The sequence below is a fragment of the Pyxicephalus adspersus genome, chromosome 12, assembly GCF_032062135.1.
Source record: "Pyxicephalus adspersus chromosome 12, UCB_Pads_2.0, whole genome shotgun sequence".
Lineage (NCBI taxonomy): Eukaryota > Metazoa > Chordata > Amphibia > Anura > Pyxicephalidae > Pyxicephalus > Pyxicephalus adspersus.
In genome coordinates, this window is record NC_092869.1 from 37518780 (window position 1) to 37533113 (window position 14334).

General features: G+C 38.7%; 1 long non-coding RNA gene across 1 annotated transcript in view; it reads right to left on the minus strand.

The window, feature by feature from the left end:
- The window catches only part of LOC140342410 (uncharacterized), a 94174-nt gene extending 84401 nt beyond the window's left edge, over positions 1-9773 (minus strand). Inside the window, exon 1 of the long non-coding RNA XR_011923075.1 lies at positions 9502-9773. This is a non-coding gene — a long non-coding RNA (uncharacterized lncRNA). The remainder of the gene's footprint in view (positions 1-9501) is intronic.
- Positions 9774-14334: the final 4561 nt, after the last annotated feature.

Sequence of the window (14334 nt, forward strand, 5' to 3'; positions counted from 1 at the left end):
CTAACTAAAAAAATCAAAAAATTTAAAGATTGCAAGGTATTTATACAAACATCGAAAAATAAGCCCACACGTTCCTTTAGCTCCCTGGATTCTAATTGCACTGCATAACATATTATTTCAATCATAGCCCAATGCTAGACATTTTATAGTAGAAGAGGTAGATCTTGATTGCTTTTAATGACCCCCAACTCCTTTTATGTGCTTGCAAGTATCTTAAAAAAAACAGATCACATAATAATATAAGTTAAATGAGTCTAATGAAAGAATACAGTAGGACATTATAAAAGCGGTCATTGTAAAACTTGTGATCTTTCCAGCTGATTGCCAATTTTATAAATCTATAGAAAAAAAAGTATTGTTATTTTGACCATAAATGGTGGACAGGCAGGCCCAACGTTCAGTCTTTTCTGTTGATCGGTGTATTGGAATTAAGTTTCCTCTCCAGTCTCAGAGTATCAATGGCACGGCTTCCTGCACACATTGTTCCTGTTAAATCTGAACATGACAACACCGGGTTGACCTCATAGATTACCAGCTGTTTGTAGTAAATACATCATATCCTTCTCCGGACCAGAAAATCCGTTTGCAACTCTATATACTGTTCTTAAAGTGAAGACAGAATTGTGGGAACTGCCACTAATAACTGTTTTAAAAAGTTCATTCTGATCCTGATGAGACATTGGGCCTGATTTATTAAACCTCTCCTAAAAGTCGAGAAGATAGACTATCGTGGGTAAATCTGGGTGATCTCATGATAGTCTATCTTCTCCAGTCTTGGAGAACATGCTTTGTGGACGTCATTGCAATACTAGGCAGCAAAGCCAGATCCAATACGATCGCCCTCGGGCTTGTTCTATGATAAATCTAGGGGAACAACGTCAGCTCCCATACCTTTCTGAAAGTTATCCAAACCCCAGCCAAAAACATTTTTGTTATTTTTGATAGAATAAGGAAGGGTTAGACCCTCTTTCACGCTTCTTGCCTTCCTGGTGCAGTGAATAATTTGCTCACATTTCTTCTATGGGCATCACAGGCAAAACCTCGAATGACAGAAATAAAAACAGGAGCTCTTTTTCATTTTTGTTCCAAAAAAAAAGCTATTGAGCCATAAAAAACAACGTAGTTACAGCCTAACTATGTGCCCCTAGCCCCCTTTCCCTTTCTTACATTCTCCACCAAAGCAACTTTGAAATACCATCTTCAGAGCCATTGCAATACACTTACAACGTAACATTTTTATTTATTTTTTTATTTTTTGGTACAATTTGTTTGCAAAAGTGCATATTATTTCTAAAAAGAAAATCTAATTGCTCATTTTTGCTTATCCATACCTAAAGCATGCCAAGTTTACACAGATTACTATTCTTGTTTTTTGTTTCAAAAACAGCAAAGATGATTTTGCTTAGGCAAGTTCCGATCAAGGTCTTTCCTCTAAAAGCTATCATTAAAGATAGGCTAGGATATTTCCTTAGAAAACAATGTGTTTTCTTTCTTCAACCACTTCAAGATTTATAATGTTTGGTCTGGGTAGCAAAACAAAAGCAAGCATCAGAGCCTTGAAGTGCTCCCCGTCCTCCCTGTTTGCCCTATGAGGTTCTTTCCAACAGCTCGGTTTACTGGAAGTTCTTCAAACTTGACAATGAACTTTAATTTTGTAAACACAACATAACAGTCAGGGCAGTGGAAGCCAATCTAAACACTGCAATGGAGGTCTCCAATCAGTACATATTCCAAATGTTCACAGAGGACATAGAGCTGAGTCTTTTATTTCCAGAAGTTTATACATTTTCCATACAAAGAATATAAAATTATACCAAAATCAGAAAACAATGGAAAATAGTTATGAATGATATTTGTAGGTATTATTTCTCTCTAAAGTTTGAGCAAAAGATAGAAGATTCTAGTAAATTGTTCTCCATTTTGGAAAAAAAAGCATAAAACTAATCTAAACAGTTTCCAATGATTTTTAAAGTCTATATCTAAACAAAGAAAAACTGGATGGAGGACGTGCTAATTTTTTCTATGTTTTATTAATGTACAGACCATGCAAATACAGTAAAATATTTCATTATTATAAATACTAAACAGTGTTTATATAGCACCAACATATTATGCAGCGCTGTACATTAAATTACATGACCTCTATAGCTGAAGGTACTGCGGACCAGTTCATGCTCAATGTTTACAGAAGAAGCTCTGAAAACTGAAAGTCATTACCTAAGCAACTCAGCTTAGCTTGTTTCCAGCTCCCATTAAATGGGCATTTATGTGGATTTGCCAGTCCCCCACCTTTATACTTTGTAGCTATACCAGGCTTCTCTCTACTGGGAAGACCAATAACAAGATTTTAAGGTACGTCAGTGGGATTTTGTGCTTATTCAAAAGAGCTGATTTTGGAGAATATGACTTGACTCATAGTTTGGGTACTGATTAATCATAAAAGTGTTCCACAGGATTTAGGCCCTGTACACACGTGCAATAATTGTCATGAAAATATCTTTCACAATCCTTTCCAATGACAAAAGACTGCACAATGCATGAACAATTGTTGTACATACAGCACGATTCTGCTCTATGGAAACGGGAGAATGATGGAGCAGCACCCCGCTGCACTCTCTGCCCTTCACTTTCATTATGAACATTCGTCATCCATCGTCCGTGGATCCGCCAGGACGTTCCGACGATGGACGACGAGCACTGTACACACACAACATTGTTGTCTGATATCTGCCCTGAGCCGATTATTGGACGGGAACCATTGCACGTGTGTACGTAGCCTTATGTCAGGGTTCTGTCCAGGGCACTCAATATTCTCCACATCAAACCCTTCTTAATAGGCTTAGAGCAGATTCAGACCTGCAATGGGATCAAACAATCAGATCTTTCTTCCATTCTGATTGTTTTTCTTTGGAGGTGCCGTGGGGAGAAGCAACTTGTAATGTCTCTGCCAAGGCATTGGTTCACTGGCACAAGAAAGCGGTAACCCCACCACAATCTCAGCGCCAGTCTGAACAGCCATATACAGGGGCACAATCATTCTGGAACAGTAAAGGTCCTTTATCAAACTGTTACACAAGGCTGGAAATGCAATGTCTTTGTACATAGAATAACATCACCCTTCAATGGAAACACCCGAACACCACCATTTGAAGGATTGTCCACATATATTTTCCCATATAGATAGGTGTGATGGTCCAGTTCTCTCAAACTTCTCACCAGGCATTTATGTACCTCAAATGTATTTCTTCCAGGTGTGTAGTTAATTATTTCCTCAGAGCTGTTTCATATAGCATCGTCTGATCGGAAACCTGCAACCCTTACAAGAACTTAATATCTCTGTTTCTGTTCCCCAACCACTTCCTCTGAACACCTTTCACAAGAAACCTCACATTCTATATTCCTCAAAATGTGGAACAAATAATTACATTTAAAGAGGAACAATGACATGTCTGTATCACTGGGCCAAGAGGTTGTACAATCCACACAGGTACATCCCAATATTGTCTAGATGTAGAATTGTGCAGCAACTTATACCAATCAGCAATTACCAGTTTGGAGCAATTGTTCAAAGTTCTTAGGGCAAATTTTATCTGATGCCTTCTGGACACAGAGAGAAGGAAAGAGAGATAGCTATAACAAAGGTCTGGATATCAGAAAAATATTGTCTTATCATTTACCATTTAAATATAAAGACATAGATTTACACTTCACATATCATATCATTGTACCATCAAAATCAAACATACCTTTATGGTTCTCTACGGGTTTCGCACACATGCTTCCTCAGGAGAAACACATTAAAGAAAATGTCTAACACAAAAAAACTGCATGGTTGACTCCTGGACCACTGTAAAATACTTTTAGGCATGTAATATTTGGAAGTTTTTTGATTTAGAAGAATGGGTAACCAGGCCTCCCCCCCCCCCCTCCCATTCTCCCCCTGTTTATTTGTTTACTGATGGACTGGGAGATTGTTTTGGGAATGTGTTATGTATTTCTTGTTTGCATTGATCTTTTTTGCCTATATTTGCAATTGAGATTTGTATTTGCCTATCTTTCTGAACCCATTTTTGTTATGTAAAATCTTCAAAATTAATAAAAACTATTAAAAACAAAAAAAATGTGTTCCTTGGATCTTGAGTAAACTGGGACTAAAATGAGCTAGACCAAGGGCTAAAATGATAACCAAGGGCATCTCTCAATATAAATACACAATCAATGCAAACAAATGTCATGCTGTATGTTGTCTGCTCGCCAAACAAAGCTGGTCAGTCAAACCATGGTGGTGTACATCATCTCGGGATTATGAGTTTAAACTGGTACTGTTGCTGCCACAATGCAGAAATGCATTGTGAGCTCCTTTGAGGGACAGTTAGTGACATGACTAAGGACTTTGTAAAGTGCTGCATAATATGTCATAATAAATACTGTGCAATATTAGTAAGAAAACAATCCATTAGTGCAAAAAAAACAAGACTCACAGGACAAAAAAAAAATCTGCACTTACAATAAAGTGACAAATACTGTTCTTGTGAACCCATACAGCTGGTCTCCTATTGTTCCTGATTTAATAAAGAAAATAGACTATCATGAGCAAACCTGGGTGATCCAGCAACCAACCTAAAATGGAATTCCTATTATCTGGCAAATGTTTTCAATCCTTGATCAAATCGAATCCAGGTTAGTTGGATCACCCAGGTTTCCCCATGGTAGTCCATCATCATGTACAGCCTGGAAGGGCTTTTATAAATCAGGCCCAATGTGTGGAAAATAGATACAAGTTTTATTATTAGGGTATACCAATATATGGAGAGTGTCATAGTTGACTATGACTAGTTGACTGGCTGTTGTGTTGACTCCATGAGAAGTTCCCAATGAAGAACACAAATACAGATCAGTGAAATCTTTATGTGCATGCTTTATCTGGTTATGTGCCTCAGATTGTGAAGAGGCTCAGAGCAAACATGACAGGCAGGAAACATTGGAAAAAGGCCAGCCCTGGCAGCTTCCAGGTGTTCTTCAATAGGTTGTTTGACATTATCAAAGCACCACCTTGTTTTTAAAGTCTGTTTAATCTTTTTGACTTCTGCTTGATCTGACAATGAAACATGAAGCAACAAAACTCTCTTCCTGTCATTTGTAATTCTCTAAATCAGGTGCTAGACAAACACAATTTGTGAAAACTTTGAGGAGTTCTGTATATTGCGATGCAAACTGAGACTATAAAAGCAGAAGTGTTGTTGCAGCACTTCTAACCGCAGATTATGGGTGGAGACGGTGCAGTAGAAGTGCAACCACGGTCTATGGAAATGTAAGAGGACCATTTGCTTAAATATGAGGTTTTTTAGGTAAGTTTATTAGTTCACGTAAATGAATTCCCACGTCTTACAATACATAGCAATTTTTTAGGAGACCTCAACCTTTTATTGTTTGCTGATCTGTGCTATATATTTGAAATTGCCAAGAACAGCACAGGCACCAGAATATACAAGACTGTGTTGTCCCTGTGTGGGTATCTTAGTCTTGGAAGATGCTCATCCTAAATTCTGTCTACAGAAAGATGACTGATTCCCAACCAGGGTTCCTCCAGAAGTTTCTGGGGGTTCTGTGAGCAATGGGCAATTATTGCCTCTCAGATCAGTTTACCTGACACCAATTACCTGACCAAGAGGTTATATATACCCAGAAACGTTACATTTGCATTGCACAGCATGCGTGCATTTAAAATTTAGCTTTCTCAACAGTTCCTTCGTTTATCATCACACATTTAATGGAAGACCTACCCAAAATAACAGAAATACATTTTTCAGTTAAAATGGGAATTAACCTCCCCAGCGGTAAGCCTGAGTGTGACTAGGGATAGAAAAAGTTGCTGAAAGCGGTAATCCCAAGTCACACTCGGGGTAGGTAAACCTATGGGAAGTTTAGTGAATACAGCGCTTACCTGATCCTCTGGCGACCCGCGCCGTCCATCGCTGCGATCTCTGTCTTCTTCCTTCTTCCTCCCGCCGGCTTCTGCACATGATGAGTCACTGAGGGAGTTCCCGGGGACGTCGGTGCGTGTGTATGTTGCCGGCGGGGTGGGGTGGAAAACTCAAAATCAATTTGAATTGCATTCAATACAAAATAACTGTATTGAATGCAATACATTGGATTTATAGGTGTAATATGAGTATAATATATATATATTTTTAATTTTTTAAAAAATTAAAATATATATATATATTTTTTTTTATTCAATTTATTATTTTTACATGATTTTGTGTTTCAGACTTTATTATACTCATACTATTATATTATACTGTAAAATAAATTTTCATTTAAAACTCATTTCATTTTCATATAAAACTGGAAAGAAATGAACAGCTAGGGAGGTAACAAACTTGTACAAATCTGACTTATTGGTTAGCCCTTGCACAACTTGCTTGGTTGCAGTAGGGTGCAAGGAAATGAAAGCAAGGGTCCGCCTCTACTGCACGATGGCAGGAGATAGGCTCATTGGGTAGCTACAGAAAATAAAGTGTACGACTTGTGTTTTAATGCATAAGAATGTATTTAGCTGATTTAAAGCTGAATGCCAAAAACTTTTCCTTAACCATTTGGGATATAAATCCACCTTACAAACCCAGCAAACTTTGCAAAGGTAGCAGTGTCATTATCAATAAGCAGAGAGCTGAGCAGTGCTAGAAATCCTGGAAGCCCATTCACTACAGGTCACCTGCAGAAAACTATGGAAGGGGGCAGAGACAAGACCAGCCATCCGGCACAAGGAGAAAGAACACCAGCGACCAGTCTTTATTACAGGAACTTCAGCATTGGCAAAGTTTCTCATTGGATTACTATGCATGCAGTGTGGCTGGTCAACAATCAGGGCAGACATAGCCCCATGGTATAAAGACATGTACTTGAATTTGCAAACAGCTGTTGTCCATCATTAATGCACGGCATGGACACCATGGCTTTCCAGTGTAACGTTTGGGGGAAAATTAGGCAGAGTGCCAATGCACAGGCATTATGTAGGTATGTAGCAGTAAACTATGTATTTCTCTGTACCCCTCACGTTCAGTAATAACACTTCCTATTGTTAGCAGTACACGGGTTGATGTTTGGGTGGGGAGGATGCAGATGCTGAAAAATCTGTAAATGTCAGACACAAGGGCTTCCTTCTACAGTCAGAGCCATGTAATTTATTAAAGCACTGATTAACGGGGGTTGAAGGGTTTAGCAAACTCATCATTGTATTATAATGATATTTCTAAGGCCAATGACTGAATTTCCCTTATTTAAAGCAATCATGGGATTCCTTATGTAGTGAAAAGTAATTATTTTGTCCCCTGGTCTAAGCTTTGCTCTATAGGAGCTTGCAAGAGATTGCCATCGTCATGTTTAGGTACACTGCTTGTATTACAGTACATTTAATGTGTCATTGAGCGGCATTCATTTGTGTCGTCCAATCCATTGTGGTATTTTGATGCCATTCAAGGCCTCCCATTGACTTACAAATTGTTTCTTAGGCCTCAACCAAGCGAGATATGGTAAAGGACCAATAGGGAAGTATTACATTTACAAACTTTACATTGTAATTTAACACTACCCTAATGGTCCTTCTTCAAGAAACAATTTGTATAGTCAAGGAAATGGTTTGAACCTATACTTGATATAATGAGATTTGTGGTTGGATTAGTAACCCCCATTGAACTATTTATTATCTCCTATTGACTTACATCAAAAGTGCAGAGCCAGTCTCAAGTAGCAGGAACAATGAAGATATTCTAACCGGTAAAACAATCTTGTAAACAGAGATAACAAGTCATCTCTCATAAAAGCCCAAATAATAAATATGGTGGATGCCTCATTTCCAGGAAATACATCTGAATCATGAATAATCAATAAACAAGACTTAAAAGGCATCAAAATATAACAAACGATATTATTAGATAATAAAATTGTTACAATATTGATTAGGTTAAAACTCAACAAAATCCGAAGCTGTGAAGCATAATAACAAATCATTGACACCTCAGCAATGGAGCACCTTGGTCTGACAGTTTATATGCCCATGGTTAACCTTGTACAAATAGTTTGGAAAAGTTGTTTGTTGTAAAGCCTACATGTTTCACAAACTTCCCAACGCATTTCACCGATAAATGGGCTTCTTCGGAGAAATGGGGACTGATAGGTGGTCAATATTCTATAGAAAACGAATTTGTGTCATGTTACACTCAATATTATTATTCATATATCAGTAGAAACAATGGAAATGTGCTAAAAGTAAGTGGATACAAAATTACCAATCACTGGAAAAAAACATTATGTGAACAAAGAACATAAGGATTACATTTGAGTAAATCTGCTAGTGCTACCTATTCTGGGGAGTTGCCATCATAATTAGGACCCCCAGGGTCAGGAAAATTTAAATTTTATATTTGAAATTGCCCTGGTTAGTTATTTGCAAATGAATCTTTTGTAATTCTTACTACAATGCAGTTCAGCTTCCTTAGCTGCACCTGGATCCTGATGCTGAACAAGGGACATCATTTATAGGCAATTTCCCTTTCCTCTTACAGCTCATTATTCCGCTCCATCTGAATCATCGCTAAAGCTGCATGTTACACCAACATGATACAACAGAATAGGCTGAACAAATAAACTGTAGTGATGCAACATAAATGTATCAAGCAAATCCACAGGCAAATTCAAAAGACAAAATACGGCCAATTTAATCTGAATTCCAGGCACACGGCTGATTACCCAATAAAATATGAACAAGGAAGAGGGAAGGGCGGATGAGTCATTTCTCTGATCATTAAAATGGAACTAATAAATAAAATGTTGCTGCCAGGCTTGTCCTTTATTGCAAAAAAGATTTGTTCCTTCCATAAAATAAACATATCTGCCTCTCCACCAGTCGGCACTATTAGGCTGACACTTTGCCTATCTAGCCAAAACAATACCTCCTATACACTCCTCTATATCATTCACTTGCATCATTTCCAATCAATGGAACAACCCTACAATATCACAGTCTACGATTTTTGGTGGTTAAATTACCGCTACAATTGTCTACCAGAAATCCAGTACGTTAATCCGAGAGTTTTTTGTGGAACTTAATACAATCCTATCTATATCCAACCAGCTCTGTTTTTACAAGACTCATCTGATAATCCTACCACATACCCTACAACCCCATGAGGAAGCCAAAACTGGCGAAACGCATCGGGAATGGAGATCCAGCTTTACTGTAAATTGAACATTGTATCAATTTTGTCGATTGGACTCTGTCTAACACTAAGCTCCCTGTAACCACCTGTACTTAGTTCAAGGGTGCCTTACAGGGATAATACACACATACAAAGGATATTTCCTTGTAAATACCACAACTTCTGTTTAGTAAAAAATTGCGGTTTATATATAAAACTATCGTAGCCAAAAATCCCCTGCTTTTCCCTTTTTTTCTCTTTTCTTGCATGCCTCAAATCAAACTTTTAAGTTTGCACTCACCTGTTCTTGCTCCGGTATAGGTGCCATAATCTTCTCCTGGTTTACTTCCAGATTTCTGAGCTTTGTTCCCCCCAACTGGCCAGGCAAGAAAGATGTTCCATTTCTGGCAGCTTTTGCAGAACTGTGCATGTACAACTTAGTGTATAATGAAAAATGTATGGCAAGTCCCCAGTATTTATATAGCACCAACATAATAAGCAGCGCTGTACAGTCTATAGTCATGTCACTAGCTATCCCTCAAAGGGGCTCATAATCAAATGAATAAAAAGTTTTAATAACAACACCTTAGATTTAAAGTGTAAAGAGGGCAATGTCCTTATACGTTTGGAAATATAGTATCTCTTAGTTCTGTTCTTGTGGTTTCACCCTATCTCATAAGCCTTTAGTGGAGACCGCAAGCTGTTCTGCTTACACACATTGCACCTGCATGATCTGCTATTGTTACTAAAAGGAAAGTGAGAAATGTCATGTAGACATCTTTGAAGAACAAGAAGACAGGAAGAGACAGCAAAGAGATCAAAGCTACTGAGATATAAAAAAGGATGAAAAATTGACTGAAACAGCATTTTATGGAAAAGTTTGCAATTTAGGATACACTGGACTTTAACAAAGGGAAGGTCATTGGTTAGGGTTGGTTTTCCAAACCAAGGTTTTGTGGAATCCAAGGGGTATTTGGGAGGTTGCTTGAGGTTTTTTAAGCTATGGCTGATTGACCACCCTACTGACTAACATTGTATAGAGGATTATTCCTATTCCACCACAGTAAAGAGACCAATATTCCCACTAACCACTGTAAAGGGGGCATTCTTCCCACTGACCACCATGCTAAGGGAGGAATTCTCTCCATTCTTTCCACTGATTACCACAGTAAGGGGGACATTCTTGCTACTGGTCACCACTTTGAGTGGGGCATCCTACCTGCTGTCCACCGCTGTAAGGGAGGAATTCTCCCTATTGACCATCACTGTAATGGGGGCATTGTTCCTGCTCACCACCATGGTATGGAAGGGATTCTTTCCACTAATCCCCACTGTAATGGGGAGATTCTTTCCACTGATCACCACTATGAATAGGACATTCTACCTGCTGAGCACTACTGTAAGGAAGGATTTTTCCCCATTGACCATCACTGTAATGGGGGCATTGTTCTTGCTGACCACTATGCTATAGAGGGGAATTCTTTCTACTAATCCCCACTGTAAGGGGCAGACTTTTTCCACTGATCACCACAGTGTTTGGGGCTTTCTACCCGCTGACCACCACTGTGAGGGAGTATTTCTCCACATTGACCATCACTGTAATGGAGTATTCTTCTTGCTGACCATCACTGTAAGGGGGGGCATTGTTCCTTCTGACCACCATGCTATGGGGGGCATTTTCCCTGTTGACTACCACTGTAACAGATCTAAACATGATGTCATGGGTCCCTCTAGAATTTTAATATTAGTTTAGGATTTACATTTATTTTAAAGGCATTAGTAAAGATGTTTCTAAAATGAAAAGATAAAAATAAAAGTAGCAGATCCTGAGAAATGTTAGAAAGTTGTTTTTAAACTGTTGTTGTATTTAATTTCTCCACTTCCTTTCCTCCTTCGCGTGCCTAAAACTTCCTTATTGTTAAACTGATGAGGAAATGTTTTTGCATGGCCCTGAATGTGTTTGGAATATTTCCTGGCACTGCCCAGGGTAAACCTTACATCTGCAAGACTTGGCATGTCCTCTGTGTGCCAGGCTCATGGGAAATTCAGCAAAGATTATAATGTAACACTCACCGCCGTGTGTAGTCACATTCTCTCTTCTGATTTGTGTGTATTTTACATTTAAGCATTCTGACCAGGAAGAACTTACCGCAGCAATTGGCCTAATTTCAGAAATCATTGGGTCCAACAAAAAGAAGGAAATGAGAAATGAAAATGAAATCTGAACTGAAAGAGTTGTATCAATGTTACCCAGATGTAAGGTATAATACTGAACAACAGATGGGGAAAAACACACATTTCTCAAGGCAAGTTTTATTCATTTATAAGATATAGGTATGTAACTGTATCTGCTTTTCAACATCGCCTTCGTTCAGGCATTGTCCAAAGTCATATATTCCAGGGTTATCATCTCAAACTGGCTAAAGTCACCTGACTGGTTGACTTTGGAATGATAAGAGGTGTCGCTGTTCTGAAAAATAACAAAGCTGCTGTATGTTCTTCAATGTCAGAAATGTATTTGTGTAAAGTTACAAAAGGTTCTGTTACAGCTGCTTGTTCTTCTTGACATTTTCATAACCTGCAATTGCACTTTTACTGCAGTTTCACCGTCCACACCCAACGGGGGCAAGGAGACTCAGCAAATGATTTTAGGAATTTGATACATATATGCAAAGACACCCATTAGAATTTGGTGAAAGGGGAATAAAGTAAACTCAAAGTCCAACCAAATCAATGCAAAGCCCCTTACAGCCTTTGTGGAAAAAGTGCTATGGAGCCCAGAGCTGTCCACTTACATTGAGTTATCTAGGTAGTATTAGAATCATAAAATGAATTGAAAAATATTCTTTATACAGCCAAGAAACAATGGATTTTTTAAATGAAAGTTTATATACTTTACCACTAGAGGAATTTACTTTGAATATTAGATTAACAGAGGACCCCTTTATAGTGTATGTAAACCATGACAATACATTTTCTACTGTCCTTGGTCTGCAATACACGGGGTTGGCATCAGGAGCTTGGCTTTTCCAAAACTGGACCTTTTACACATGTTGAACGGGGTGCCAATATCTCTACCTAGTATGGGGCCCCGAAATTTCTGATGGTGGCCCTGGCTATTTATACCCATAATAAAGTTTTTTTTTATATCTCCAAAAAAATAACTGTTGACCTTGATAGAAAATTGGTAACTTCCAATACTCTCTGCTTGTGTCCTTGCAGCTCTCTATGCTGACTATAGAACACCACTCTATGCTATAGAACCGAGGAGGGGAGGAAATTATTGCATCCACGACGATATGCCATAGCAAGCTGCATTTTTTCTTGGGAAAGCTATGCTTGCTTGCTTTGGGGCCCCATTACATACAGTTATGGTCCTGGTCATTGTTTTTATAGGGGGACAAGGTGCTGGGTGCACCTTTACGCCTTGAGGTCAAGTAAAAGGTAAATCTGGAATCTGTGAAAGCCCTGGGATAGGAAAACAGACAATTCTCAGTAGACACAGGGAAGATGGTACCACAATCCTGCCATAAAGCTACATGGACTTGGTATATGTCTAAAATCTAACGCATGCAAAGCGTTCCCCTAAAGTCGTTCATCAATCCTCCTTGCAAGTTTTCCCCACTGGTGACAAATTACCTTTGGTAAGATTGATTTAGAGTTGAATAGTCTCACCAGTGTTGCTCCCTTGCCAGCTGTAGGTGTGAGGTGCCGATCTATCAATGACTATTTTTGGCAGCAAGGGATAAACTCCTAGATTGACTCCTATATATGTGCTAATTATATAGGAACATTAAAAAATGAAATAAGAACATGTCATTATTCTGATATCTGGTTTTAGATTTACAATACTTTCTCTATGTATAGATTCTAATTGTTTCTGGTACTGGACGTGTCTCATTGGGTGTCAGTGGAAAAGGAATCTAAACTGCTATACGCTTTCTATACATACACAATGCACGATGGAAATACCAGTCATACTATTGTAATAGCAAGCCTTCTCTGTTGTTTATGTACAGTTACCATAGACCTAAAAAATGTAAATATGAAACCCTTTCTAGTGATATAATCTGTATCTTTGTACAGCAAGATCTGTTTACCCAAGACTTACTGTATATTACCATAAGAGGGATGGACCTTGTAGGATTCTATTAATGGGAACCTTACACTAAAATAGGACTGATTGCCCCTTCCCAATCCTTTCTGTGCCTTCATTTGTCATATGGCAAAGGTACCTGAAAAGACAGAAAAAAAGTGAAATTATACTTACCTTACCCTCCATTTTCTGCCTCATTGGGGAGATATCTCCAACCATCGGAGAAGATTCCCATAGAGCACAGAGCAGGTGAATTCCTCCTAGATGTTATTTATGATCATTCCAAGAATGTCCTCTTGCAAGATTTCACTCACTCATTTCATAGAAATTCACCCAGAGCCATCCTTGCCTAGGTGTTGTGGGTGGAAGCCAGGAAGAAGGTAAATATTAATATTTTCTTGCATTGTAGGGCACCTACATATTACTCTGAGTTGTACAATGTCCATAGTCATGTCATGAACTGTCCCTCAAAGGGGCTCACAATCTAATGTCCCTACCATAGTCCATACCATTTTTTGCGGATAACCCTAACTGGATTTTTTGGGATGTGGGAGGAAAACCAAAGTGCCCCAAAGGATTGGTGGATCACCCAGGTTCACCTATGGTAGTCTACCTTTTCCAGTCTTGGGGAGTTTTAATACATCATACCTAATGTCTTCAGGTAGGGAGCTGACATAATTGTATACCTTAACTCTAACAGAGAAAGTGTCCCTTACTGGTTGTGCTGTATGGCAGTTGTGTATCAATCACAAAAGTAGGTGGCCATTAGATGATGGGAACGTGTGTGGGCTCAGAAAGTTAGGTGGCAACAACAGGCCCAGAAATAGCCAAGTCCATTTGTCTAGGCTGAGAGGTCTTTGCAAGTTTATTAGTTAGAATACAAATACACAGCATTCCAGCTCTCTGCACATTCTGCCATTTTATAAATTTAGGCCCAGGGGATAGGGGAAATGGGAAATTTCTCAGTTTGCCCTACTCCAAAACCAGCCTTGCATACCAGCTTTACAGATTCGCACCACGGCTCTGTGGCTTTTAGTT